The following is a 26,187-nucleotide window of genomic DNA, read 5'->3' as shown; positions in this document are numbered from 1 at the left end:
CCTGTAGGATCGTGTCTCTCAATTGGAGAATGGAGTGGGTAGGAGGGAGCGGATAGGTCCACGGTGGGAGCCCATCAGAGTAAGGGGGTCTTTTGCAGACCTCGCCTGCCCACCTGCCTTGAGATGTTGCTTGATCGTGGGTACCATTCCTCCCACCCTCCTCTTCTGCAAACCCTATAATGAAAGATAGGATGGAGGAACATGCTCTGTGCACCAAAACTGTGCTTCAAGGTGGGAAAAAGTGTTGAGAAGACCTGATTCCAGTCCAGATTCTTCTTTTTTCTAAGCGAAAACTGACCCTCTAGTGGGAAAGGGACTTGCTGTCGAGTAGCTCAGCACACCTGATGCCAAGCCCTTTCCAAACTCATACTTGGCATCTTCAGAAATGCTAACCTCTATATTCACTCCCGTCACTTTGAAAAGGGTCACGTCAAGCAGAAAGCATTTATTTTTGCAGTTCAGTTCTTACCCTGTAGCTTCAAAATCTGGGGCAGATCGTACCTCCTTAGAACAGGACTAGATGGGTGGTTTTCAAAGTGCCGTTCCTTGGAGCCCTTGGTTGCACTAGAGGCTGCCAGAGGGACATGCTTTGGGTTGAGATAGGTGTGTCTGTTTCACATATTCAAATTGCACAGAAAACTTGATTTGGAGAAAAAAGGCTTCTAATATTAAATAACTTTTTTTTTAATTTTATTTTTATTTATTTATTTGGTTGCATTGGGTCTTCATTGCTGCACACAGGCTTTCTCCAGTTGCATCGAGCAGGGGCTACTCTTAGTTGTGGTGCGCGGGCTTCTCATTGCAGTGGTTTCTCTTGTTGCAGAGCTCCGGCTCTAGGTGCACAGGCTTCAGTAGTTGTGGCTCGTGGGCTCAGTACTTGTGGCTCGTGGGCTCTAGAGCGCAGGCTCAGTAGTTGTGGTGCACGGACTTAATTGCTCTGCGGCATGTGGGATCTTCCTGGACCAGAGATCGAACCCATGTCCCCTGCACTGGCAGGCGGATTCTTAACCACTTCACCACCAGGGAAGTCTCTAAATAACGCTGAGCTACATTATCAGAGATTCCTGATGACCAAGTTAGTAATGTTTAAATATGTAAGGAACACACAGGTGTAGCTCAAAGTGAGTTAACAGAGAGTGAAATCCTCCTAACTTAAGCCTAGAAATGGTCCTTAATGTACTTCTTTTCTCCTCCGAACTGGAGGTAATGGCCCATTTGGATGAAATTCCTGAAATCCTGAAGGCAGTGTCAGAACTTAGCTTAGATTCCAAGTGTCTAGATTCTTTTTCTTAGTCCCTCCCTTAAGGATATAAGAAAATCCCATACAGGGTCAGCTATTCCACCCCTAGAATTTATCAACCAGTTAGTAACCATTTGGCTGCTTATGGGAACCTTCACCAGATAATGTCTGTTTCTTAATGCTTGTGTGATAGTAATGGCAAAACCTTTTTCATGATCTTATGAGAAAGTAGTGTTATCTTTTGTTAGGGGTGGGAATTCTGTGATACCCTTGAGGGAAGGGTAAGCGTTTATAATGGTTTGAAAAGGATGAGCATTACACCCCCCTCAGAAATAAAGGTCTCATGCGTCAATGCTTATGGAGTAAATGGTACCACTTCCTAAGGCTTTCTGCCAAGTGGCCTTGTGTTGCAAACAGCTGTCATATTGCTTTTGGTGGCATACCTCGTCTCCACAAACACCTCTGGTGTTGGTAAATTGCAACCTTCTTGAGATCTTGGACAAGCTGCTTAACCTAGACAGGTTATTCAACCTCACTTCTTCATCTCCAAAATGGAGATGGTAATAATAACAATGAGAGTCGTTGTGAAGATTAAATGAAATGATATAAACAAACCACTAAGTTAATCATTTATCGACACCTTCTACCTACTAGCATTGTGCCGTTCTTCATGTCGAAACTCATCTGGAGGTGTCTAAAATCATACTGTTACTTCATTCTGAGGGCAGCCTGTTTTCTGGCAAGAAAAGAAAGCAGGGGATTATTTGGGGACTTAGGAGAGAATGATTTCAGATTAACACTTGACACACACATCTTTCTGACCTTCACCTATTCAAGGCCTCAGAAGACCACTTTTGTGTCCTGTCCCTCTGCAGGGGTGAATGTAAACTACCCAAATGATCGCAGGTGCCAAGTGGCCCGAAGATAGATAGCTTTCAGGACTGAAGCCAGCCTGCAGTTCCAGCCCCGGGGTGCTGGCGGCTGCAGGAAGCCTAGTACCCTTGTAGGCGCTGATAAACTGGGCAAAGAGCGTTGTGAAAAATCAAGACACGGCGGCAGAGACAGCCTCAGCAGCCGATGCAGACAGTAGAGTGTCTCAGAGTGAGGGCCGGGAGGGGGTTACAAGTGCCAGGTCAAAGCCCAGACTTGCAGCTTAGCTCCGTGATTCTGTGAAGGTGACTTGGTGTATTCCCGCTTTCTTTACCTGTGAAGAGGAGGTGATAATAGCACCCGCCTCAGAGTGTCGCTGGGAAAGTAGTTCACGGTCACAGTAAGCGGTGAATGTTAGCTGCTGCTGCTTGCCTAAGTGCTGCTGCACTTTCTATGAGAACAAACCACACACGTAAACACTGATGAATTCATCCATCTTTGTTATCCTGAAAATTACAATGAGCACCTAAGGATGGGGGTTGGGATGTGGGCTGGTAAGTATCCTGTGCTTATCTGCGAGGCCACAATAAAGATGTCCATGTGTCTCTTATTTATGCTTAGATTCTCGTGAGTACTGCTGTTCATTTATGTGTCTTAAAGCAAGGGTCTCCAACATCATGCTCATCAGGGAAGCATGTTATATCTCTGGAACATATAAACAATCCCTTAATTTAGAGGCGTGTGGGACCATGACGATAAATAAAAAAGACATATTAAATGGAAAGAAGAATCAGGAAGAAAAAAAGATGGGCTTTCTGATTACAGACCTGAGGCAAATCCCACTCCTCCCACCCCGCCCCTGTTCTCCACCCCTCGACCTCTGACAAGTAATAACTGTGCAGCATCACACAAGCTAGTTTCAAGTCAGTGATCTGAGAGTAATATTTATCTTAAAGCGTTGTTGGAAAGGTTAAAGGGGACGATGCATGCGAAGGGTTTAGCTTTATGCCTGATACATAGTAGACGTTTGTTTAGCAAGTATTTATGGAGCATCTGCCCTGTACCAGGTGTGGGGAATACAGCAATAAATAAAATAGCCAGTGATCTGTGTAGGGAAAACATTGTGCCTCCTTAGAAAACCGTGCACCCTCAGTAGCACATCATTTCGGGTTATCTAATTCTGACTCTACGAAGCTGTTCTACAACTCTGTAAGTTGTAGGTAAGTGATAGCAGTATGAAATAATTCTTGTTTGTAGATGTGTAAATTCTGTCCCACAGAGGTTCAGTTGACTTCCCAATCCACTGTGAAAAAGGTGAGTTTTGTCTCCCATTTACACATTCATTTCATTCCTCCTGATCTGAACATGTGTCTGCTCTTTGGTTTCTCCTTTGAGTTGGTTGTAACATCTTATCAGTTTCCACAAAATCTTAAACATGTGTTTATTTTTGTATATGATGACAGTCAGGATTTTAACTTTTTTGAAAATGACCCTTTAACCTTGGTAGTTGTTTCTTTTTTTTTTTATTGGTTTCCACCAACGATTCCACTACATTAACATCTTTCTGATGCCTTTGTTTAAAATACATTAAACTATAAACAAACTCCCCCCCCTCCGCCATCCAGTTTCTCCAAAGTCTAAGGAAACTTAAGGTATGTTTTAACACACCAGTATTCAAAACACTGTGCAAATTTCCTCTTAGAATCTCTGAGAATTTCATTATGTCCAGAAGGCACCTACTATTTTATGGCAGATGAGTTAAATCAGAAGAGACGCTACTAGTGGTAACTCCCTGCAGAAGTGCTCTTAACAGGCATGAGATGGTTAGAACACCTGAGAGGCGTTAGGAGAGATATATTTAAATCATCAGATTAGGCTTGAAGGAAAGAAATTTGACTATTTTCCTGTGCTTGCAAGATTCTTTCCCCAGCTTTCTGAGGCCGGGCTTGGAATGCTGATGAGGAAGCTCTACTGGGGCCAGGTGTAAGCTCACAGGCAACGTTCGGATTCTTTTTTATGCACAGTTAAGAATCTTTTCAGGTTTGAGGCAGCTTCAGCCCCTGGCTGTGCCTGGTATTCTTCCTGCGGTGGCTGCTAAAATCAACTCATTTCCTTCCGCATCAAGCCTTTCCTCTGTAAAGGGTTCTTCCCCCCACCAACTTTAAAGACTTATCTTCGTGGGTGAGGCGCTCAGAGCTCCCCAGAATACAAAGTGCATTTTTAGAAGCTATTTTGAATGTGTAAAAGGTTTCCACGTGGCCTGCTTCGTGGAACACGGGTGGGAATCCTTTAGATGTCTGCAGGAATAAATACTTACCCTGTGAATGTCCCCTGCAGGTGGTCAGTATTGACTTGTCATATTTCTCAATGGTCTCCTACAAAATCAGTGAATACTTCGGGTTCTTTCTGTGCTTCAGACACTGCCCATTTGTACCTCTTTCCCCTTTTCAAAGTATTCCTCTGGGATGTAGCACCCTGAAATTTGGCCGTTCCGCTTATGCTATTAAATAAAGGGGAAACCTCTTTATCTTTTTGAAACCTTTGGATTGTGGGCTCTGTGCATTTGCTAACATTTACCCTTCTGCTATTGTCTTCCTAGTCCTTTTTTTTTTTTTTTTTGCAGTACGCGGGCCTCTCACTGTCGTGACCTCTCCCGTTGCGGAGCACAGGCTCCGGACGCGCAGGCTCAGCGGCCATGGCTCACGGGCCCAGCCGCTCCACGGCCTGTGGGATCTTCCCCGGACCGGGGCACGAACCCGTGTCCCCTGCATCGGCAGGCGGACTCCCAACCACTGCGCCACCAGGGAAGCCCCTTCCTAGTCTTTTATCACGGTTAGAATTACCCATGGAGGTCGGTGGGGTGTGTAGTAAACAAGTGTCCAAAGAAGTAGAGTAATTATTTTATGTGCTATACCTGTGAGAACACTACTTTGTGGAACCCAGTGTAGCCCAATGAAATGTGGGCTTGTTGAGCTACCCCAGTGCTTCGTCTGCACATTTTCTTGTCTTTGTTGGGTTGCCCTCTGCATAGTGTGTTCTACTTTTGTATATCTTTGTGTTTTGTTACATTTCTCTTTCGTATGAACTGCTCTACGTTTTTTATTGAATCTCGAGCAGCATTTTATATCTGCATAATAGAGTTTGGACATCATCGGGGCATGAGTTTCCACATATTAATTTTCCAATAACAGCATTTATTCTTCATTTTTAACGCCCTTTGATAGAAAGCTTACTAACATCACCTCTATACTCCTCCGCATTCTTAAACCTAGGATGCTGAATTTGGTTGTCTTGATGATTCAGGATGATAGATTTCTGAATGTTGGAAGTGACTTCAGATGTCATCTGAGGTTTTATGGGGTCAGTTTAAAACTACGCCTTGCAATGAGAAATATGAATGGAGATCAGAATATCAGCTTCATTCCTGATAAAGCTTTTTTGGAGAATATCCTTTAGGTCTTCAGATGAATTGATTTGCTAAGAATATTTTCCCTCCAAATGAGGTATTCTGGTCACTGGCACAGTTGGGAAGTGCCCCTCTAACCGCCTGGGAGAAAGCAGACTGCCATCAGGCACACAGGTCACAAGACAGGACAGAACATGAGGCTGGGCTGGGCAAACCCGTTTCCTGCTTCCAAGGGCACCAAACAGAGGGGAGGAGAGAGAGGCCAGGAGTGTTAGGGAAGTTCTTCCATGAAGGAATAGGGTGGGGAGCGAGTGTCCCCCTACCACTTCAATCAGATGTCTCCCCACATGTCCTTTCCAACATCCCTGCTAGATGGCCAGACAGCCTTTGCTCAGACACCTGCAGGGATGAGCATTTCATAATTTTTAAAAGCAAACTGTTGTTTTTTGTTTGTTTGTTTTGGTTCAAGATTTTGGATGACGGTGGCAGTTACAGTGCTTGGTTTTCCTTACTCCCTCCCACTCTGAGCTGCAGGGCTCTCAAATGCCATGCTTTCTTCTACCCTCCTCAAACCCACCTTTTTACCTGGATAATTCCAACTTCCTTTCGGGCTTTAGTTCAGATACCACCTCCTACAAAAGCCTTTCTTACTCCTCCTCTTCTGGATTAAGTAACCCATCCTGTAGCTCCCAGGATAAAAGCCCTGTGATAGAACTTGTCCCATGAAGTTGATAAATGATTAGACAGTTCTGCTGAGGTTTTACTGAAACCCACCCCTAGATCCTGTTTAGGTTCCTGGGTTATAGAAACCTTTGCTGAAGAAAGCCCTTCATGACTGCCCCCCAGTACAGATTCACGTGCCAGGCCTCCATGGAGCCATGATGCCTTCCCTCAGCCTTTTCTTCATCCCAGTGGCCTGTTAAGTGGCTCTCCCAACATGCTTTCTCCCAATTCCTTTCTTCATCGCTAGTAAAGGTCTGGTTTCTGCTACGCTGAAAACTTACACGCTGTTTGATGGGATTTCCCTAAAACTTTTTACCCTCTACCCATCTGTCTTCTCCTGCCTCTTGTTTCAGAAGGCATGCTCTTATTCCCTTCTACAAACAACCTTTTCTGCCTCTGCTTTAACCAGACGTCCCCTATATCCTCTGGATATTTGCTTCCTCAGTTACAGTCATCCTGTCATCTTCAGTCTAGCTACACTGGCTACCTCCTTTCTCTCTAAATACAGTTGACCCCTGAACGAAGTGGGTTTCACATACACAGGTCCACTTATACGCAGATATTTTTCAATGGAAAATGCAATAGGACTGCATGGTTCATTGAATCCGCGGATGCAGGGGAGCCATGGATACGGAGGGCTGACAGTACTGCAGGCGGATTAACCCCCTCGTTGTTCACGGGTCAACTGTGGCTTCATTTTAGCCCCTTGACCAATCCCTTCCTATTCATTTCATTTATTTGTTAAATCATAATTAATTCATTTGTTTTATAGAATTTATGTGACCACTACCAGATGCCAGGCAGAACACTGTACCCAACAGCTTCAGAATGTATGTACTTTCCAGTTCAGGGGACTTACTCACCATGATGTACTATACACCAGGGCACAAATCAGTGTCAGTAAATTTGAAAAACCTGAAGTGGCACAGGGTGCATTCTCTGACCGAAACAGAATTAAATTAGAAATCACTACCAAGATAATCAAGAAGATCCTAAATATTTAGAAACTTAATGCACATCCATGTAACCAGATGGGAGAGGGGGAAAAAATCGCAAGAGAAACTAAAACATATTTTGAACTGAATGATAGTAGAAACATTAATATTTCAAATGTTTGTGTGGTACAGCTACAGAACTTAGAGGAAAATTATAGCCTGAAATGCCTGTATTAGAAAAGAAAGAAGAAAGAGTTGAACTTGATTAATTAAAATTTTACCTTAAGAAGTTAGAGAAGGAAGAATACTAATCTCAAAGAGCTGAAATCAGTAAGACACAAAACATACAGGCAATAAAGAAAATTAACAAAGGTAAACCTGATTCCTTGAAAAGATCAACAAAAATTGATAAATGTCTAGATAGCCTGAATGAGGGAAAAAAAGACAGCATCAAGTGAGAAGTTGGGGATATCACTAAGTTTTCTACATTCATTAAAAGAGCAGAAAATATTATGAACAGGTTTATGCCCACATACTTAACAACTGAGATGAAATGGACTAATTCCTTAAAAACGATAACTTAACAATATCTGACTCAAGAAAGCTAGAAAATTTAAATAGCCATGGATCTCTTAATCAGTTAAACTTTTAATCAGAACTTCCCATAAAGGAAGTTTCAAGCACAGAAGGCTTTTTCCAATAAATTAAAACAGTCGAGAATTAGCAACCAAATTTTCACAAATTCTTTCAAAAATAGAGAAAGGGGGAGCACTTCCAAACTCATTTTATGAGACCAGACTAACCCTGATACCAAAAGCTGACAAAGATATTACAAGAATGGTATGGTACGGACCAATATCCTTCATGAACATAAACCTACAAACCTTGACAGAATACAAGGGTTGAATCTCACAATAGACAAAAAGGATATTACATCATGGTCATGTGTGCATAGGAATGTAAAGTTGATTCCATATTCGAAAACCGATGTGATTCGTCATGTTAAGAGTAAATGAAGAAAGTCATATGATCATCTCATTAGATGCAGAAGGCTTCTGATTTCAGCTCTGATATGTAAAGAGCTTGGATGTCATCACTCTAATCCTTACCACAAGACAAAGCTGGACACAGTGAGTTTACTGGTAGTCTGGTGGTTAGGGCTCCACACTTTTGCTGCCGAGGGGTTCAATCCCTGATTGGGGAACTAAGATACCACAAGCTGCGCGATGCAGCAAAAAAAAAAAAAAAAAAGCTGGATAAACTGAAAAACAGTGGGTCAGAGAGCTGATGTCATAATGCAAATCACCCCCCTGAAATCTGGAGAGAAGGGCACATGCAGGAGATACAGAACCCCAAAGACCTGCTTAGCTGGAACAGAGACAGACCAATAATAATGGACAAAATATTTGGACACTTCACAAAGAAGGTAAAAGCATGGCCAATAAGCACATGAAAATATGCCCAGCAATATTAAGTCATCAGGAAAATGCAGATACAACCCAGTGAGATATCACTTTACACCCAGTAGAATGGCTGAAGTTCAAAGGATTGGCAATACCAAGTGTTGCTGAAGATGTAGAGCAACTGGATCTCTTGTACACTGTTGTTGTGAGTAAATATGGTGCCACCAGATGCAGAAAGTAAATTTCTTACACAGTTAATCACACACTTATTAGATGGTCTGCCGTTCTGCTCTCAGATATTTACTAAAGAGAATCGGAAACATATGTTCATAAAAATTCCAGTCCACTCATATCCAAAAGAGCTTTACTCAGACAAAAATTTTAAACAACCCTTAGGTCCATCAAGAGTCGAATGGGTAAAACAAAGTGTGCTGTATTCACACCAGAAACAATGCAGAACAATACAAAGGAACCAACTACTGATGCATATGACAACAGGAATGAATGTCACGGTGTACTCAGAGAAAGAAGTTAGAAAGAAAAGAACACACACAGCGTGATTCCAATCATATGAAATTCTAAAACAACAAAATTAACTTACAGTGATGGCGGTGAGATCGGTGGTTACTTCCGGGAGTGTGTGTGGCGGGGTACTAGAAGGGAGATTGATACGAAGAGGAGCAACGGAACTGTCTGTGCTGATGAAAATGCTTCGTATCTTTGTCACAGTTATCTATTTGGCACCTCAAATCTGTGAAATTTATTGTAAACAAGTTATATCTCAAAGCTGGTTTTTACAAGCTTGTGTGCTTTCCAGATTTTCTAAAATGGACATACTGTTTTTAAAAGGAAAAAATGAAAATGCCATCCTGCGTCTTTCCATACTAGCTGTAGGATCATTTAGGTTAAAGGTAGTTAGGTGAATAGATAGAGTTTTCTATTCATTTGTCTATAATATATAGTTATGGATAATGAGATTGAAAATCCACTTTATGCATTTTTCACTGGAAGAATAATCAGATACCAGAACATTCTTATAAAGAAAGGTATAGTCTGCCAGTTGCTGGAAGATGTACTGCTGACGAAAGGAGAACAGTTCTCTTGTCTTATTGAGATTCTGCTTGTCTGAGCCTACACCTGTGCATCCAAGATACTTGTATTTCACAGATGAGTTAAATTTCAGAAAATATTCGTTGCCATAGCACACAGTTGGCCCTTTTATATTTTACTCATTAATAGCTTTTTCAATTAAAAACTACTCTCACCACCATTTTATAAACCAAAGGAATTTTAACAAAAAAAAAAGACCCTCATGGCTTAAAAATGGAGTACATTTCACTTTAAGAAAAACATACATTGTTTTTATTTCTCCCATTTTCATCACAGATCAGCGCGGCTTTGTTAAGTTAGTTAAGGAAACTACTGCTCTTGGGGACGTTTATTGATATTCTAAGTACATAATTTATTTAATATTAGAGATGGTATGTGGCAGGATAAGAATGGAAGTTGTCACCAAATGAACTATGTGTTGTTTCACAGATCAGAACGAGAACAGAAGGAATATACTTTTCTTAACCAGCAGCATAGACTTAAATACACCTCATACACTGCTCTTGTATCACCTACTGGCTGCTCTCTGTAGAATTATTATAATCAAGGCTCCTCTCACAGGTGGGGGGGGGGGTTTGCTATGGTTACCAGTTTTCTCTTGGATGACCCTCCCCTCCTGTCATCACCTCTATAGGTTTTATAGTGTGGGAAACAGACTAAAGGAAAAGGCTTGCCTAGGTCCCACGGCCAGGAAATGGGGAGCTGGGGTCAGGAGCTAGCTTTCTAAACCCTTATCCCAGTGCCTCTCTCACTTACAAGATACCCTTTTCCCGGCCAGCACCAGATAGCAGACCCACACCAAAGGCTTCTGAGACCTGAGAAATGCCAGTGCCAGCCAGAAGGAATCGCCTTACCAAAGTTGTAACCCTGGAGCAGTCCTGCTTTAGAAAACCCCTGACATCTTGAATAATGCCAGTTGTTTCTTGGAGGTTTTCTATGTGCAAGAGGCTCTGCTGAGAACTGTCCACTGTCGAGTACCTAGAACTGTCTGGAACCATTCAGTGTTAGCAAATTGTAGCTCTCAATCTTGCAAGCTGTTACAGGTGAGGAAGCGAGGCCCAGACTTCAGTGGGAGACTCAAGCTGAGCGCTTAACGTCAACAGGACCTACCACACAGGCTTGTTGGGAGGTGAAAGGAGTTAAAACATACTTAGAACAGTGCCAGGTCCATTGTAGGGGCTCAATAAATGTTATCTGTCATCCTCATTAGTGGTCTGTGTTTAGTAAGTGAGAAGCATTCAATGAGGACCACCATGGGCTCTGCACCGTGCTCACCGCAGTGAGATAGAAAAGCAAGACACCACTGGTTCCATGGTGTCGGACTAGAAGGCACCTCCTCCTGTCTCCTGTTATTCCCATGAGGAAACAGAGGCCTGGGGCTAAACTGAGCTGTGCAAAGGGCACACAAGTTCTTGGATTACCAGGAACTGTTGAAAGCTAAGTCACATTGTTATGGGACAACAGGAGACCCATTCTTAGGGACAGTCCAGCAGGTCGCTTGGCTTAGAAGTAATCAGAGTAGGGGCCCAAAACAGACAAGACTCCCTCTTAGTGAGCGTGTTTTTCCACTCCCAATTCCAGGAGCAGAGTGAAGGTTTTATAGCCACCAATTCGATCTCATACTTCCTTACTTTCAACCAGATCCAGCTTTTCCTTCTCTTCCCCCTCTTTATGCCACCTTTCCAGTTCCCTATGAGAATGTCACATTATAATAAATCAAATATGACCGAAGGTCTAGCTTCCTTTGCTCCTGAGCTTTTGACCCTGTCAGAGGAATTAAGTCAATGAAGCACAACCTGTCCTGAGAAGTCCCTGTTTGCTTTTCAGCTTCTGTATCAATTTGATTCCTTTTCTCCTGATGGTTTTGTTAATTACTCTGTTTTGTTTTGCTTTTTACTTTGCCGTGTTTTTAGAACATGCTGAAGTCAGATTGTAAAATTGGGAGATCCCCTCCCCTTGGTTTCGCTCCCAATCCCTGTTTGAAAATTACTGTACTGTGTACTCCCTACGCGGCGAGTCAGATCTCCCATCCATCCGCACAGAGCCCAGGCTGTGTGCGCAGAGCCTCTGTTGCTGCGTGCTTTTGGGGGTTTGGCAATGAGCCCTTTTAGAGGCCACCTGCTAAGTGGACCGATGACTCTCCTCCTTCAGACAGCACTGTTTATGGTGGTGAGCGTGATGCTGTGCGTCAACAGAGGGAACTGAAGCCCACACACGAGATTGATTCTAGTTAAGAGCCTGTGGCACTGTGTGCATGAAATACTATTGTCCTCAAGAGGTCTTGGCCAGTGTCATTCTAGGCCATTTGTGTGTGGACTCTCATGTTCCTCATTCAGAGTTCCACTAGATATGTTTTCCAGCTCCCAGATTTATGTTAGGGTGATGTGGCTGTTAAGTGTTTAATTGCTCCTGACAAGTTTCATATCTTGGAAAGTTATGAAAGATTAGAGAAAGCAGGGATGTGGAGACCTGTGATGGAGTCCCCTCCGCTGATGAGTCACTGATGAGTCCCCTTGGCCAAGTCTAACCTCTCTGAGCCTCAGTTTCCCTTTCTCTAAAATAAAATTATGATAATATACCTTACAAAGTTGGTATCAGTTACTGTTGTTGGTGGTGATCTATAACTGTATGGACTCCATACAAAGGTTTGTAAGAAGCAGAGTATAGAAATTACTTTGCAAATGGTAAAGAACGATACAAATGTATATATGTGTGTGTGTGTATGCATGTATATACATGTGTATGTGTAGTTCTTGTTTCACTGTTTAAGGGTATCTCAGTTCTCTAATTAGGGCCCTAAAAACTATCAACTTCAGTTTCCCCAGCCCACCGAAATTTTGCTTTGCCCCATGCCTTTTTGAGTAGTCTAATTATTGCAAATAAATATCAACTTATCTCCCAAACAGGTACTTAGCAGCAAATACTCCCAAGACATTTCTCTAGTAACTCAGAGTGTAAAGAATTCAGAAGATTTGATTCTTGATCATTAAGACAATTATCATGATGTTAGGGAAAACCATATATTATTAAAAATATTTCGGTGTTTTCATGCCAGGCACTCCAGTAAGTATTTTGCATATATTTTTATCTTCACAATAACCCCATAAGGTAATATTATTCCTATTTCACAAATGAGAAATATGAGACTCAGAAAACTTAGGTATCTTGTCTTACGTCATATCAGGCTAAAAGTGGCAAAGTCAAGGATTTTTCCAGGGCCATCTGAATCCAGAGCTCATGTTCTGACCTCTGTGCTATGAAAGATAGCATCATACAAGTACAGGTGAGTGATACACAAAGGAAGGTTGGGGTAAATACCAAAGGGGACTTGAGAAGGAACTCTTATCTATGAGTCTGGTTTATTAGGAAATCTGCTTGGAGGAGGCTGAATTCGTGTACAATTTTAGAAGAGAAAGTCCCTGAAATATCAAATTGTATTTACATATTTTGTTTGATCCTGATAGAATTTTTTAAATTATTTATTTATTTATTATTTTTGGCTGCGTTGGGTCTTCATTGCTGCGCGTGAGCTTTCTCTAGTTGTGGCGAGCCAGGGCTACTGTTCATTGCAGTGTGCAGGCTTCTCATTGCGGTGGCTTCTTTTGTTGCGGAGCACAGGCTCTAGGCACGCAGGCTTCAGTAGTTGTGACGCGTGGGCTTCAATAGTTGTGGCACTCAGCATCAGTAGTTGTGGCGCACGGTGTAGTGCGTAGGCGTAGTAGTTGCTCCGCAGCATGTGGGATCTTCCTGGACCAGGGCTTGAACCCGTGTCCCCTGCATTGGCAGGTGGATTCTTAACCACTGAGCCACCAGGTAAGTCCCTGATAGAATTTTAAAAGAAAATATAACAGCTTCCGAGCCACGAACCTCACCACTCCCTGTTGCCTCAGACCATGCCTCTTTTTACGCTGTGTTAGACCTGCCTGAGCCTGAAAGCATTTGGGTTTCTGAATCCAGAGGAGGGAACAGTGAAGGAGGTGGAGATAGATCAGAGGGGTAGATCGAGAGTTCCATTGGAGAAGGCCTGAGTGTCAGGTTGAGGAAATCAGATTTTCCTCTCTTGAGTGTCATTCAACACCCATCAGTGATAAAGCATTTTTCTAGATGAGTGAAATGATAAGCTCAAAGCAGTCTTGGAAAAAAATCAAATGTGTGGATGAGACATCGCCAATGTATGAGTTGTTGGCCCAGGTGGATTCTGAAGCGTTTTCCCTTTCCCAGCCACCAAAGGTGGTTCCATGCCTAACTCCCTTTCCAAAAAGCCCCCATCCCTCTCATTACTCTAAGAGTAGAGGTCAGTAGTGATGAATTTTCTCAACATCCCTCCCTGCAATATTATCTGTGTTCTTACCCTTCCTTCACTGTTTCCTTTATGTCTCTGAGAGAAAAAAAATCTGTGTGCCAAATCCAGTGCCCTAGCCATACTCTTCTCCCTGCTCACCTACCCTTCCTCCTCCCACACCAGAATTTTATTCATTTGTTTTTCCCTTTCTTCTGGGTTTAGACTTTTTGCCTCCACTTTTGCATTTCAGTTTGAAAACATGCTGTATTCTGTCTACATCCCCTCCTCAAGATTCTTACTCGCATCTCTGTGGTCTAGGTTTTCCATCTTTCTGCTACACAATCTCCCATGATCCAACTTTATGGCTCTCTAGGAAATCATTCTTTTGTCATTTTAAACCAGACTCAACCGGGTCACTTCCTGCATTTAAAAAAAAATGAAATATGTGTATATGTATATATGTGTGTATATGTAGATGTATGTATGTGTACACGTATATATGTATATAAGTAAAACCTACTGGATGAAGCCCAGATTCTTAAGCTTGGCATAATCATTCCTCATCTTCATTTTAGCCATTCCTTGTATCCATCCTATTCCAAAACTGCAGCAGACCACTCTCGTTCTTGTCCCAATATTCACCTAGTGAACTTTTACTAATTTTCAAGGCCTAACTCAAATTATTCCTCTCTTTCCTGCATTCCTTGGACCTTTCCAAGCAGAATTCATTTTTCTCATTCTGAATTTTCTTTACATTTTTTTTTTTTTACAACAAATGACAGCTATTATTGTTAATATTATAAGACATCATTTGGTTACACATTCATCTCCCATCCACCAGCCCAGAAACTCCTCTAGGGTAGAAAGAGCATCTGATATATCTTACCACCTATAGCTGTGTTAACCCAGTGCCTGGCATAAAATAGACATTGTGTTGATTGGATTAAACTGAGTTTGTTCTTCCTTTGATAGACTTAGCCCTGAATTTAAAGCCATTCTTCATTTCCATTGATAAGTATACTTTGATTAGTCCTTCAGTTTCCTGATTTGCCTGCTTTTCATGAAACTCATCCTATCCTTTCCTATCTTCATCCTATCCTTTCCTATCTGCATCCTATCCTTTCCTATCTGCAACTAATTACATTCCATTGATAATCAAGTCTCTCTTCTTGTCTCATTCTTGGAGAAGCCCCCTCTTTTTAAAAAAATTCCAATTTTGAATTTGTACCAAGCCCCCAAATGCCATCTTTAAATGTATTTGAATGACAGACTCTCAAAATTTTGCAGGATGCAGAGTCCCATGTTTCCTTCAGACAGGTCTTCCCAAAGATGTTTTGGCAGGCTGTGTCTGGATCTCCGCTCAGTGCCAAGAGTGATTGTCACCATGTCGTGGAAGCTTGCTGGACCCACTGAAATTCAACAGACAGGTGTTATTTTGTAGGGTGGAAAGAATATTCTTTATCTGAGAAGCTTATGTTTAGGGTAGCAGGGCAGGAGTACAGAATGTCACACCATAGCTACATTTTGTGCTAGTTTGCCTGTGTTTCACAAGTACAAAGCGTAATGCAAATATAGCATTATGATTTCAGTCGTTCAAATGTCTGGACTTGGATGCAACAGTGCTAGATGGAATCCCAGCCCTTCATGGCAAATTAGCAAACCCCAAACTACCTTAATGACATTGGTACTATCTCAGAGATTATAACTGACACAGGAGAAATGAGAACAGTGAGTGGCTAAAGTTGCTCATATGGAGCAATTTTGACTAACAACATTGGCAGTTGCGTTAGATAATGGTGGAATGAGGTATCTTCTATAAAAGAAGTAGTTAATAATAGGTAGAGTAATATTTTTGAGAGTTTCCTAACATACAAGGAACAGTGTTAAACGCTTCTTATGCATTAATGACTCTAAGCAGAGTTATCCTTCTCTTTATATATGGGGAAAGTGGACAGGGAGGTTCTGACTCCCTCAAGCTCACACGGCTAATAATGTGCAATGGATAATCCAATATCAAGGGGAGGATTCTTCTGACCCAGGGGGTTGGCAAACTTTTTTCTGTAAAGGGCCAGATAGGGCCATTTGGTTTTGGTTTTTTTTTTTTTTCGGTACGCGAGCCTCTCACTGTCGTGGCCTCTCCCGTTGCGGAGCACAGGCTCCGGACGCACAGGCTCAGCGGCCATGGCTCATGGGCCCAGCCGCTCCGCGGCATGTGGGATCCTCCCGGACCGGGGCACGAACCCGTGTACCCTGCATCGGCAGGCAGACTCTCAACCACTGCTCCACCAGGGAAGCCCAGGGCCATTTGGTTTTACAGGCCATATGGTCTTCTCACAAGTACTGAACACTGCCTGTGTAGCATGTAAATGAATGAGGTGGCTGTGTTCCAATAAAACTTTATTTACAAAAACAGGCAGCAGGTCGGATCTGACCCACAGGCTATAGCCTGCAGACCCCTATTCCAACCTCTTCCTTCCTTCCTTCCTCTGCCCAAATATGTTTTCTCAGTGATGGTTATAAAAGAAATGTAGAAGCCATAGTTTTCAAAAACATGTATTACTTTTTTCCTTTTTGTATATTCAATATAGAAAAATTAGAAAATACACACACAAAGGAAAAATATGTAAAATTCCCTTTTAACTCCAACATCCAGAAATAATCACTGGTACAAACATTTTGATGTGCGTCCTTTCAGTTTGTTGTCTCTGCACACACATTTATAAGAAATGGCATTTTACCTTAGTGGAATAGCCTTCTCTTTTCCACTTAAAAATATACGGCAAATGCATTTCTATGTCAGTTGCTGAATGCAAGATATTTTATTTGTCTGTTAATGGTTATTCTCTGGATGTTGTGTATGTTTCCACTTTCCAAATAAATTGTTTATCTGCTCCCATATGCTTCTCTTTCAACACCCCATCCTCTGCCTGTCCTATATTCTTAGTTCTGTGCTGAATTCTTCCTCGTACTCTAACACACACACAGGCACGTGCAAAACACTGCACTTCCAAGCCCTTACTCTCCATGTCAGTAGCCCTCAGTTGTGCAGTTGTGAGAGTCACAATTTTCTGTCTCTAGCGTTGGTACCTCTGATGTTGATCAGATTCCTTCACCGTTGCCCCGCTTGGGGCCAGCACAGTAGTGAAATCAGCCCCGGAGGTAAAATAGTCTTCCCCAAGGCTGCTCCAGAAGGGAAGCTTGCACAGCTTTTCTTAAATTCATTAAATCTTCAGTGTCCTTCCCCAGTGGTCGGTACACAGCAGGTAACACAAGACAGGAGGGCCTTAGAATTCCTTCCAGGAAAAGGATATACCATGAGAGTTTCAAAAGGTCGCCATGTTGCCACAGTGCCCTTCAGTCTTTCAAGGGATGCCGAGACATTTCTAGAAGGAGCTCATTGGGACAGCTGTAGTCATTCGGGAAGGATCTTAACTCCAAACCTGCCATTGGGTAGTAAGTTCACAGTGATGATCAGATGAGCACACAGTAAAATGGGGACAAGGTATAGTTACTTCTGGTTTTGCAAAATATGCTCCTACTAAGTTCAGGTCAAAGATTAGTCTCTCTCCCAGCAAGCGTAGAAGGCTACAGAGTGAAAGACGCGGTTATAGCTGAGTACAGACAAAAAGTGCCCCTGTAGAATATAAAAGGAAGACCACTTTGTTTCTCTAAACAGTGACTTGAATGTGTTCAGTTAACTATTCTGAGAATGTCCCCAGAATCTTATAGATTTTGTTACTCATAAGAAATTTCCCACTGATATTCATATCACACTTGAAATTTATAAAGTGATATTTCACACATATTATCTAACCTCGGAACCCTGTTGATATAATATTAGTGTGAATCTCTTTTCAGATGAGGAATGTAAAACTCAGAAAAGAAAAATGACCCAGACCACATAGCCAGTAGATGGCAGTACTCAGCTCCTCTGACACCTAAGACTCCATTTTTTGCTCCAGTGCAAGGCAATTCCACCTTCCTTACTGCCCTCATTCTGCCCTTGTTAATTAAATGCTAGGCACCGTCATATTTGTCTATTATAGAACATTTTGTGCTATTCTGTGCTACAGAACATGCAAACTATAGGGAAAAATTTTTGAAGCCAAGGAGAAGATTGTTTTAGCAGATTGAGAACTCTAGAATAATCTCTATAGCCCAAGCATGGCTGTTCAAGATCACTTAATACCAAAGCTACAATATATTCACCAAAAGATATTGTTACCTTTAACTAGAACTAGTAGAGAAAGGAAAATTAACAATGAAACTCTTTTGAGATAATTAGTAAAATGTCAGGGACAGATGGACTTGAAACTATGGAAAAACATATGTTTTACTGATCATGTTTTGGATGCTACAGTGGGAAAACTTGTCTCCTGATTGGAAAACTGTACTTGTCATTTTTTTCTGCTTTTTATTGAAGAGATTGGCTGGCTTGCTTTTGGAAGTTTTTGTAGTCTGTGCCCTTCCCTCTTATTTATTTATTTATTTATTTATTTTTAATTTTGGCCACACCGTGAGGCATGTGGGATCTTAGTTCCCTGACCAGGGATCGAACCCACCCTCCCCCACCTCCCCGCATGGGAAGCACAGAATCTTAACCACTGGACTGCCAGGAAAGTCCCCCTGTCCTTCCCTCTTTGTCACTTCTGGCTGTGCACATTTAAGTTAGATTTTCTTAGCACATTAAAAAAGAAAGGCTAACTATGGAGAACAGTATGGAGGTTCCATAAAAGACTAAACTACCATATGACCCAGCAATCCCACTACTGGGCATATACCCTGAGAAAACCTAATTCAAAAAGAGTCATGTACCACAATGTTCATTGCAGCTCTATTTACAATAGCCAAGACAGGGAAGCAACCTAAGTGTCTATCGACAGATGAATAGATAAAGAAGATGTGGCACATATATACAATGGAATATTACTCAGCCATAAAAAGAAACGAAATTGAGTTATTTGTAGTGAGGTGGATGGACCTGGAGTCTGACATACAGAGTGAAGTAAGTCAGAAAGAGAAAAACAAATACATATGCTAACACATATATATGGAATCTAAAAAAAAAAAAAAATGGTCATGAAGAACCCAGGGGCAAGATGGGAATAAAGACGCAAACCTACTAGAGAATGGACTTGAGGACATGGGGAGGGGGAAGGGTAAGCTGGGATGAAGTGAGAGAGTGGCATGGACATATATATACTACCAAATGTAAAATAGACAGCTAGTGGGAAGCAGCTGCATAGCACAGGGAGATCAGCTCGGTGCTTTGTGACCACCTAGAGGGGTGGGATAGGGAGGGTGGGAGGGAAACTCAAGAAGGAGGAGATATGGGAATATGTGTATACGTATGGCTGATTCACTTTGTCATACAGCAGAAACTAACACGGCATTGTAAAGCAATTATACCCCAATAAAGATGTTAAAAAAAAAAAAAAGGCTAGGAAATGAACAGGTCTACTCTGCTGCTTGGAAGCAGTATCAATAGAAATGATTGTTGTATGCACCACTAAGGGTAAAACCAGGTCCGATTCAGAAGGTAATGGATACTATAGCTCCTATCTTTGAAACTTCATAGCTTAAAAGGATAGCTGTTACAATTATACCCTCATTTATTTGGGACCCACTACCTCTTAATTCACAAGAACTGGTCTAGCGCATCAAAATGACACATGGTAGGGATTGAAGAAACAGGGATTGAGTTAATGGCAGGCAGAAAAGATAGAAGAAAAGGAAAAGCTGACTAGAAAGAAGGCCAGCTATGTGCTAGCCAAGTAAACTTGGGTAGATCATACATGGAAATGGAGCTCCAGTTCCGCATCTGCAAAACAATGGAGTTTGAATAGAAAACCTCTCAAGTGTGTTTCAACCATAAGATTCTAAATCGGGTGTTTAGCAGTTGAATATTAAATCTTTGTTAATAACAGGTTATTATGCAAGATGGCATGGTGAATTGCACTGCTCACTAATTTATCTAATTTTGTTTCAGTTTCCATTTATATCTTACAGTGTTTGAAAATAATATTTCTGTTGCACATATTCTCTAGTTTGGACCTTTAATCCTTAGGGGAAATCTTCCTTTTTTTATTCTAGCAGTTTGTTTACTTACTGAATATTTTATTATCTCTATTGAAGTTTAATTATTTACTGATTAACTAAATTATTTGTAATTTATTATAAATTGCTAATTTACAACTCATTCATTACCTGCTAATTGTTTAATTATCTTTAAATTAGTGCTCATTAATTTACTCAATAAACATTTGCTGAGCAATTACTAGATGGCCAGCTCTAGCAGAATGGAGATGCAAGCCCGTGTGGGAAGGAGGTTGGGTTCCTTTAAAGAAGGAATTCTCTGTCGCTCCTGGGAAACTGGATCTTCTTTAGTGCAACCGTGTATGTTCACATCTCTTCATTAACCTAATTCCATTTAACTCTGTTTAAAAAAGTCTCCAGAAGTATGATATTTAGAAACTTTCATCTACAGTTGTTTCTAAGATTGGGCAAAGGAAAACACCTTTGATAATCCGTAAGACTGAAAAATCAAAATGAAGTTGATGGAATCGTCAAAGTTAGATTTGTGTACTATATAATCACAGATGATTTACATATATTACTCTTCAAGTAAATAGGAGTTAACTGTGTTTGAGGGATGAAAGAAAAGAGATGGGTGGAGATATTGAAGGGAAAAACAAACATGGAAAAGTTCATGGGGTTAAATGAGGTTGAAGGATTATCCCATGATTCCCTTGTGTGGCTAATCAAGCCCAGATGAATGAAACTGTAAACCACGAGATGGTTCGACTTTTCACATAGGACAGTTTCTTCAACCTGGAATTTTGGCAGCTGCAACATTCAATTCAACGGCGTAAATGTTATTTTAGATGAAACCAAGTTTTTGTTATTTGATTCTGCCAGAGTTTAAAGATCTCCTTGATTCCAGCTGACTCCCTAGGGCATGTTAGAGATAGACTAAGTAAAAGTGTAGCATCATTGATTATCCTTTGCCAGAATTTGAGTAACACGCCCTGAATAAAATATTAATGCCTCTTGGCCTAAACTCTTTCCCAGATCTGATTAGCTTATTACAATTATGGCTAATAAGAATAGTTGATGCTGTTAATAATAATATAATTATGAAGCTCATCACTTCATACATTTTCTCTCTGTCTTTCCCTACATTCCACATTTAATGCCATCCTACTATGACTTAGATGGACAGTGCATATTGCAAACTGCCTCCCTGATTGCACTTTAAGAGGAACTATTAAACTATGATTGGCACTTCCCCGATCTAATAGAAAGAAAACCCTATTCTCCTTTCATAACACTGAGCATTGATGTCTTTTCTTCATTGTGCTGCATTTTTTCATGTCTCCAAAAACTTTAAAGGGAAGAGGGGAAAACCACACTAGATAAATGAGAATATTGAGATAGTGTTAATGGAAGATCCCTTTGAGTCATCTGAGGCCTCAGGCACTGTTAGTCTGATGAGACCCTCTCCAGTTCTAGCACAAAACGGGCAGATCCTGACGTGTGAGTTGCCACTCCTGAGTGTGCATTGTGCCCTAGAGGTTTGCTTATTTGACTTACGTGGGCAGATTGGTTAGCGCATTCTTAACGCATACTTGGGAAAGGAGGCTGTCAGTCCTAGAGGAGAATAGGTACTGAAGATGCTAGGCTACAACAAAATTTCCTCATTCCTTCTAATTCTTTCAGAACCTCACAAGAGTCAAGTTTATGGTGTGCTCATATTGAACAAAAAGCGCACTCTCCAAATTCTCATTCAGGCACAAAAAATGTTTTCCAGTTACTTGCAACCTTTTATCAAGAAGTGTATTTTCTCCCTCACGTCATTCTCGGGACGCAAAGCAGCTAATTAATGGTAACTATCTACACACAAAAAAGTACTAGCTTAGAACAGGGGTATCTTCATTTTTATAGTGGTTTTTCCTCGGGTTTGTTGAAGGAGATGGGTCTTGGCTGGTGACAGGGCACACGTGGAGGTACAGTTTTTTTGTATATGTCTTATTTCACATGAAAGATACCAGTTAAATAATAAAGTATCTTAGATGGAGGCCAAAAAAAATAAAACCTTTTGTAAAATAGTCTTTTTCAGAAATGTTTGTAAAGGATTTTTTTCTAAAAGAGTGCTTAGTCTTTTCTTCTGAAGGACAAGAGCTGGTGATGGAATTTTTCAGTTGAACTTTGCAGTTGGCCATGTAATTTTTCAGTTGAATTGTGCAGTTGTTTTGAGCTCCTCAAGGGGGAGCTTTCACACAAGCTAACTGTAGTAATAAACTCACCTCTGAGGTTCCACTTGGGCTTTTGGTGGGTACCTCCTTGTCCATCCATTTAGTCCTGGTAGAAGTCTCCATATGCAAGTTTTACTGTTTTAATTGACATGAGGGAAGTGACAGACAGCCACTGACAGCCAATGATAATCTTTTTAAAAATTCTATCAAATTGTAAATTAATTGTTTTAGTTGTGAATTAATCAGCTTCACTGCTAGGTGTCCTACTATATGTAGGACACATATACATTACAGATGTGGTCCGTTTGGGCAGTGTCCTGCACAGGGTCAAGAAAGCAATGACAACTGGGCCTTAGACATGTACTTTTAATTAGAAAATTCTCTGTAGGGTTATTCAAACCTACCATTTCATACTGCCATGTAAGCGTGCCATTTTTTTATGGTTAATATGAAAGGGATTACTCTCATCCTTTAATAGATCTCAGGAGGTATTGCTCACCCCACCTCCAAACCATGTCCCTTCAACACAAATCTATTTCAGTGTGGATTACATATTTTATTCTCATTTTTAATGTCTGGATATAAGGACTGGGTAAGTCCTACTCAGACTCCTTTTTCAAAAATAAGAGGAAGGATAAATTAATAACTTTGATTAACCTCTACTTGGAGTTGAAATTGAAATAGATGGGGGTATGTAGAAGACTTTATTTTCTTCCAAACAGATGCTGAAAGGTTGTTTCCTATTGCTCCCTTTTTTTAAAGAAAAAAAATTCAGATATGATACATCGTCACTAAACAGTGATATTTGACGGGTGATTATTTGCTCTAATTCAGCCTCCCCCTTTTCTTCCAAGGTAATTTCCCGGGGGAGAAAGTTGAGACAAAGAAAAGATGCAGAGTAGCACTTCTCTTTATGATTCTTGGAAATATAATGCCCTTTCATAAGAAATACAACCATTTAGAGGGAAATGGTTCTTCTATTTTAACTCTGAATACAGTGGGAGGATTTCTGTGGCATATAAATATTTGCAAACCCTTTATGTAACCATGCTTTAACCAAACACCTGGTAAATGTTGCACAGTTTATTAATGACTTGCAAAACCTCCAAGTTGGGAAATACAGCTACGCCATTATGAACAGTCATTTGGCATATAGTCAAGCCTGACGGCAATTGTTTAATACCTTTTTACCCTTAAAGCCTCTGAATCACTGGAAACATTCAAGATTTCAGAAGATTTCCCTCCCACCCCCCCGACCCTGCACCAAACTGCTCAGTTATCTTCCATAAAAAATTCTATTATTCTTTCAAATTTGAAGCAATAAAAAACGACTGTAAGCAATGTTATAAAATGTGTATTATGTTGTCTCTACCTGTCTGAGACCCTTTCAACAGCTATGGCACATTCTTTGCTTTCTTTCTATATTCATTTAACACCTGTTACATGCACTATATTAGATTATGTGCTGTAAGGGCTGGGAAGAAGGGTGAGAAGCAGTATGGCATAAGATACCACCCTTCCACCCTTCTGAGCTCCTAAAGTACTTTTGTGTTTCATTCTCCCCACCTGTGAGTTAAGTAGCATCGCAAAGCAATACACATACAGTTAGTTGTCAGGAAGATGGTTCAAAAGGTGAATTCTCCAGGAATCCGGAGGTGAAGCTGTTGTGGGATGGAGTGGTCAAAATTGATTCTGGGGTTACAGAATTTAAGCTAGACTGTTAAGAATATGTAGGATTAGGAAAGGCAGAAAGAGGATGAAAGGGCATCACCAGAAAGAATAGTGGTTTGAATATCCCAAGTGTTTTAGAGACAGTACACAAAACTATGTGGTTAGAAACTGTGGTTTTTATTAGGAAACTGCTTGAAATAAAAATTCTTGTTGTACTGATTATCTGTTGTTACTGAAGGTATTACATAGCACATGCATACCCTCCAAAAGAGTGGCTTAAAACAAATATTTATTTATCTCACAAGTTCACAGCCTAGTGATTTAGGCTAGATTTGACGAGCAGTCCTTCTGGTTTTAGCTGGGTTCATCCACTTGTCTGTGAGCCAGGTGGCTGTTCGCTTGTGTGGAACAGACTTGACTGGGATGACAGGGATGAATGGGACCTCTGCCCTGCTGCCATGTCTCTCACCTGCCAGCAGGCTGGCCCAGCTATCTTCTCATGGCAGTGGTGGAGGTGCAAGAGAAGAGAACCCCAGTCTTACAAGTGCTATCCAATCTTCTGCTTGAGTCACATTTGCTAACATTCCGTTGACCAAAGCAAGTCACATAGCGGGGTTCACAGGACCACCTCACCCTGGAGTGTGTCCTAGATATACACAGTGAACTGTGCCAGTTATCTATTTTTGCTTAACGAAATATTCCAAAACTTAGTCACTTAAAACACCACTTATTATACCTCACAGGTTCTGTGGGTTAAGAATTCAGGAAGGGCTTGGCTGACCTAGTCTTCTGATCCTCATGACCTTAGTGGTACTCATCTGGTAAATAGAATGTTCTGGATGATCCAAGGCAGCTTCACTCATATGTCTGATATCTTGGCTAGAAGTCTGGGCTCAGCTGGACTTTTGACCGTACTTCATTCCAGCTTAATGAGGTCTTAGGGAGACTCAGAATCCTTACGTGGCACAGGCTTTTCCCAGGGCCAGCCTCCCAAAAGAACGAGGCAGAAACCACATGGCCTTTTCTGACCATGCAGTAAGCTCTGCTCTGCTCAAAGTTCAGAGCAGACACAAGCCCTCCCAGATTCCAGAAATGGGGACACAGACTTTATGGGAGGAGTATAAAAGAATTTGCAGATGTGTTTTGAAACCACAATGGTCATTCCACAAACAACAAATTATTTACGTTTTCCCTGTGTGTGAATTATACTCAACCCCTCGTAAGACCCACCCATCCAAAGACCCATCCCATCATGGTATCAAGCTTAGGCACAAGGTCCAGCTTCTTATCTAAATCAGGTGCAGCTGAAACCCCCATCTATTCTTATCAGAATGGTATATTACTGTTACTTTTACCAATAAAATTTTCATTGGAATAAAAAGTACCAGTTTCACCATTTTCTTGGATTTCAAGAGCCATTTAACTTTCTTGTCTATTTTGTGTTAAGTCAATTTAGTTAAAACTAAATGTTACAAGCTACAAAGCCATTTACCTGGCACATGCACGTAGGGTATGTCCTAGTACACTGATCAGGATCCAGGGATGTGGGCAACACTGCTATCCCCCAAGCCTATGGAATTCTCACTTTTCTCTTGGGGATACTTTAAATACACCATAAGCTTCCAAATAATGGAGTCTTATTTTTTAGGTTAAAAAAAAAATTATGAATGTGGAGTCTTTCTTACCACACCCTAGGGTACAAACACACCATAATGAAAGCAATTGACATAGAGGACATTAAATAAGTATTTGTTGCATTAACAAGAGAAAGAGTCTGTCACAAAGTAGGGACTCAGTATTTGTTGAATGAAAAGGACATTGCTGTATCAGCAACAAAAACTAAATTGCAGAAATCTCAGTTGTTCTCAACAACTCATCTCCTCAATGATGGAGTCAAAACATTGTGGAAGATTGAAACTTATTTTCCTATAAAGTGCATTCCCACTGGAGGCTGATTTAAAAAATTAACTTTCTGTATCAGTGGAGATTAACAACTTTTCCTCCTTTCTACACCCTTCCCATTTGTAATTTCTTCTTGATGTCTTGGGTTTTACGTTTCATAGCAGCCTCATAAATCATTTAATTCCCTTCAACAATTAGCTGAGTTGAGTTTGTAATATTAATATCTTTTTTGTTCTTTTTAATGAAAGAACTAAGGCATATTGAGTTGAAATTTCTTGCTCAAGTCCACCTAGAGCATCGGTAACCGTGCTGGGATTAAATTTTTAAACTTCTTACAGGCTTTACCTGTGTTCCTTTAGCCACTATGGCCATTTGATCTTTGCTTGAAAT

At 41.0% G+C, this 26,187-nt stretch overlaps 1 protein-coding gene across 2 annotated transcripts in view; it reads left to right on the top strand.

Moving 5' to 3' along the window:
- The window catches only part of SAMD12 (sterile alpha motif domain containing 12), a 410,354-nt gene that overhangs the window by 183,751 nt on the left and 200,416 nt on the right, over positions 1-26,187 (top strand). The window lies entirely within an intron of this gene.

Source organism: Orcinus orca, chromosome 17, assembly GCF_937001465.1.
Source record: "Orcinus orca chromosome 17, mOrcOrc1.1, whole genome shotgun sequence".
Lineage (NCBI taxonomy): Eukaryota > Metazoa > Chordata > Mammalia > Artiodactyla > Delphinidae > Orcinus > Orcinus orca.
This window is presented reverse-complemented; position numbering and strand designations above follow the sequence as displayed.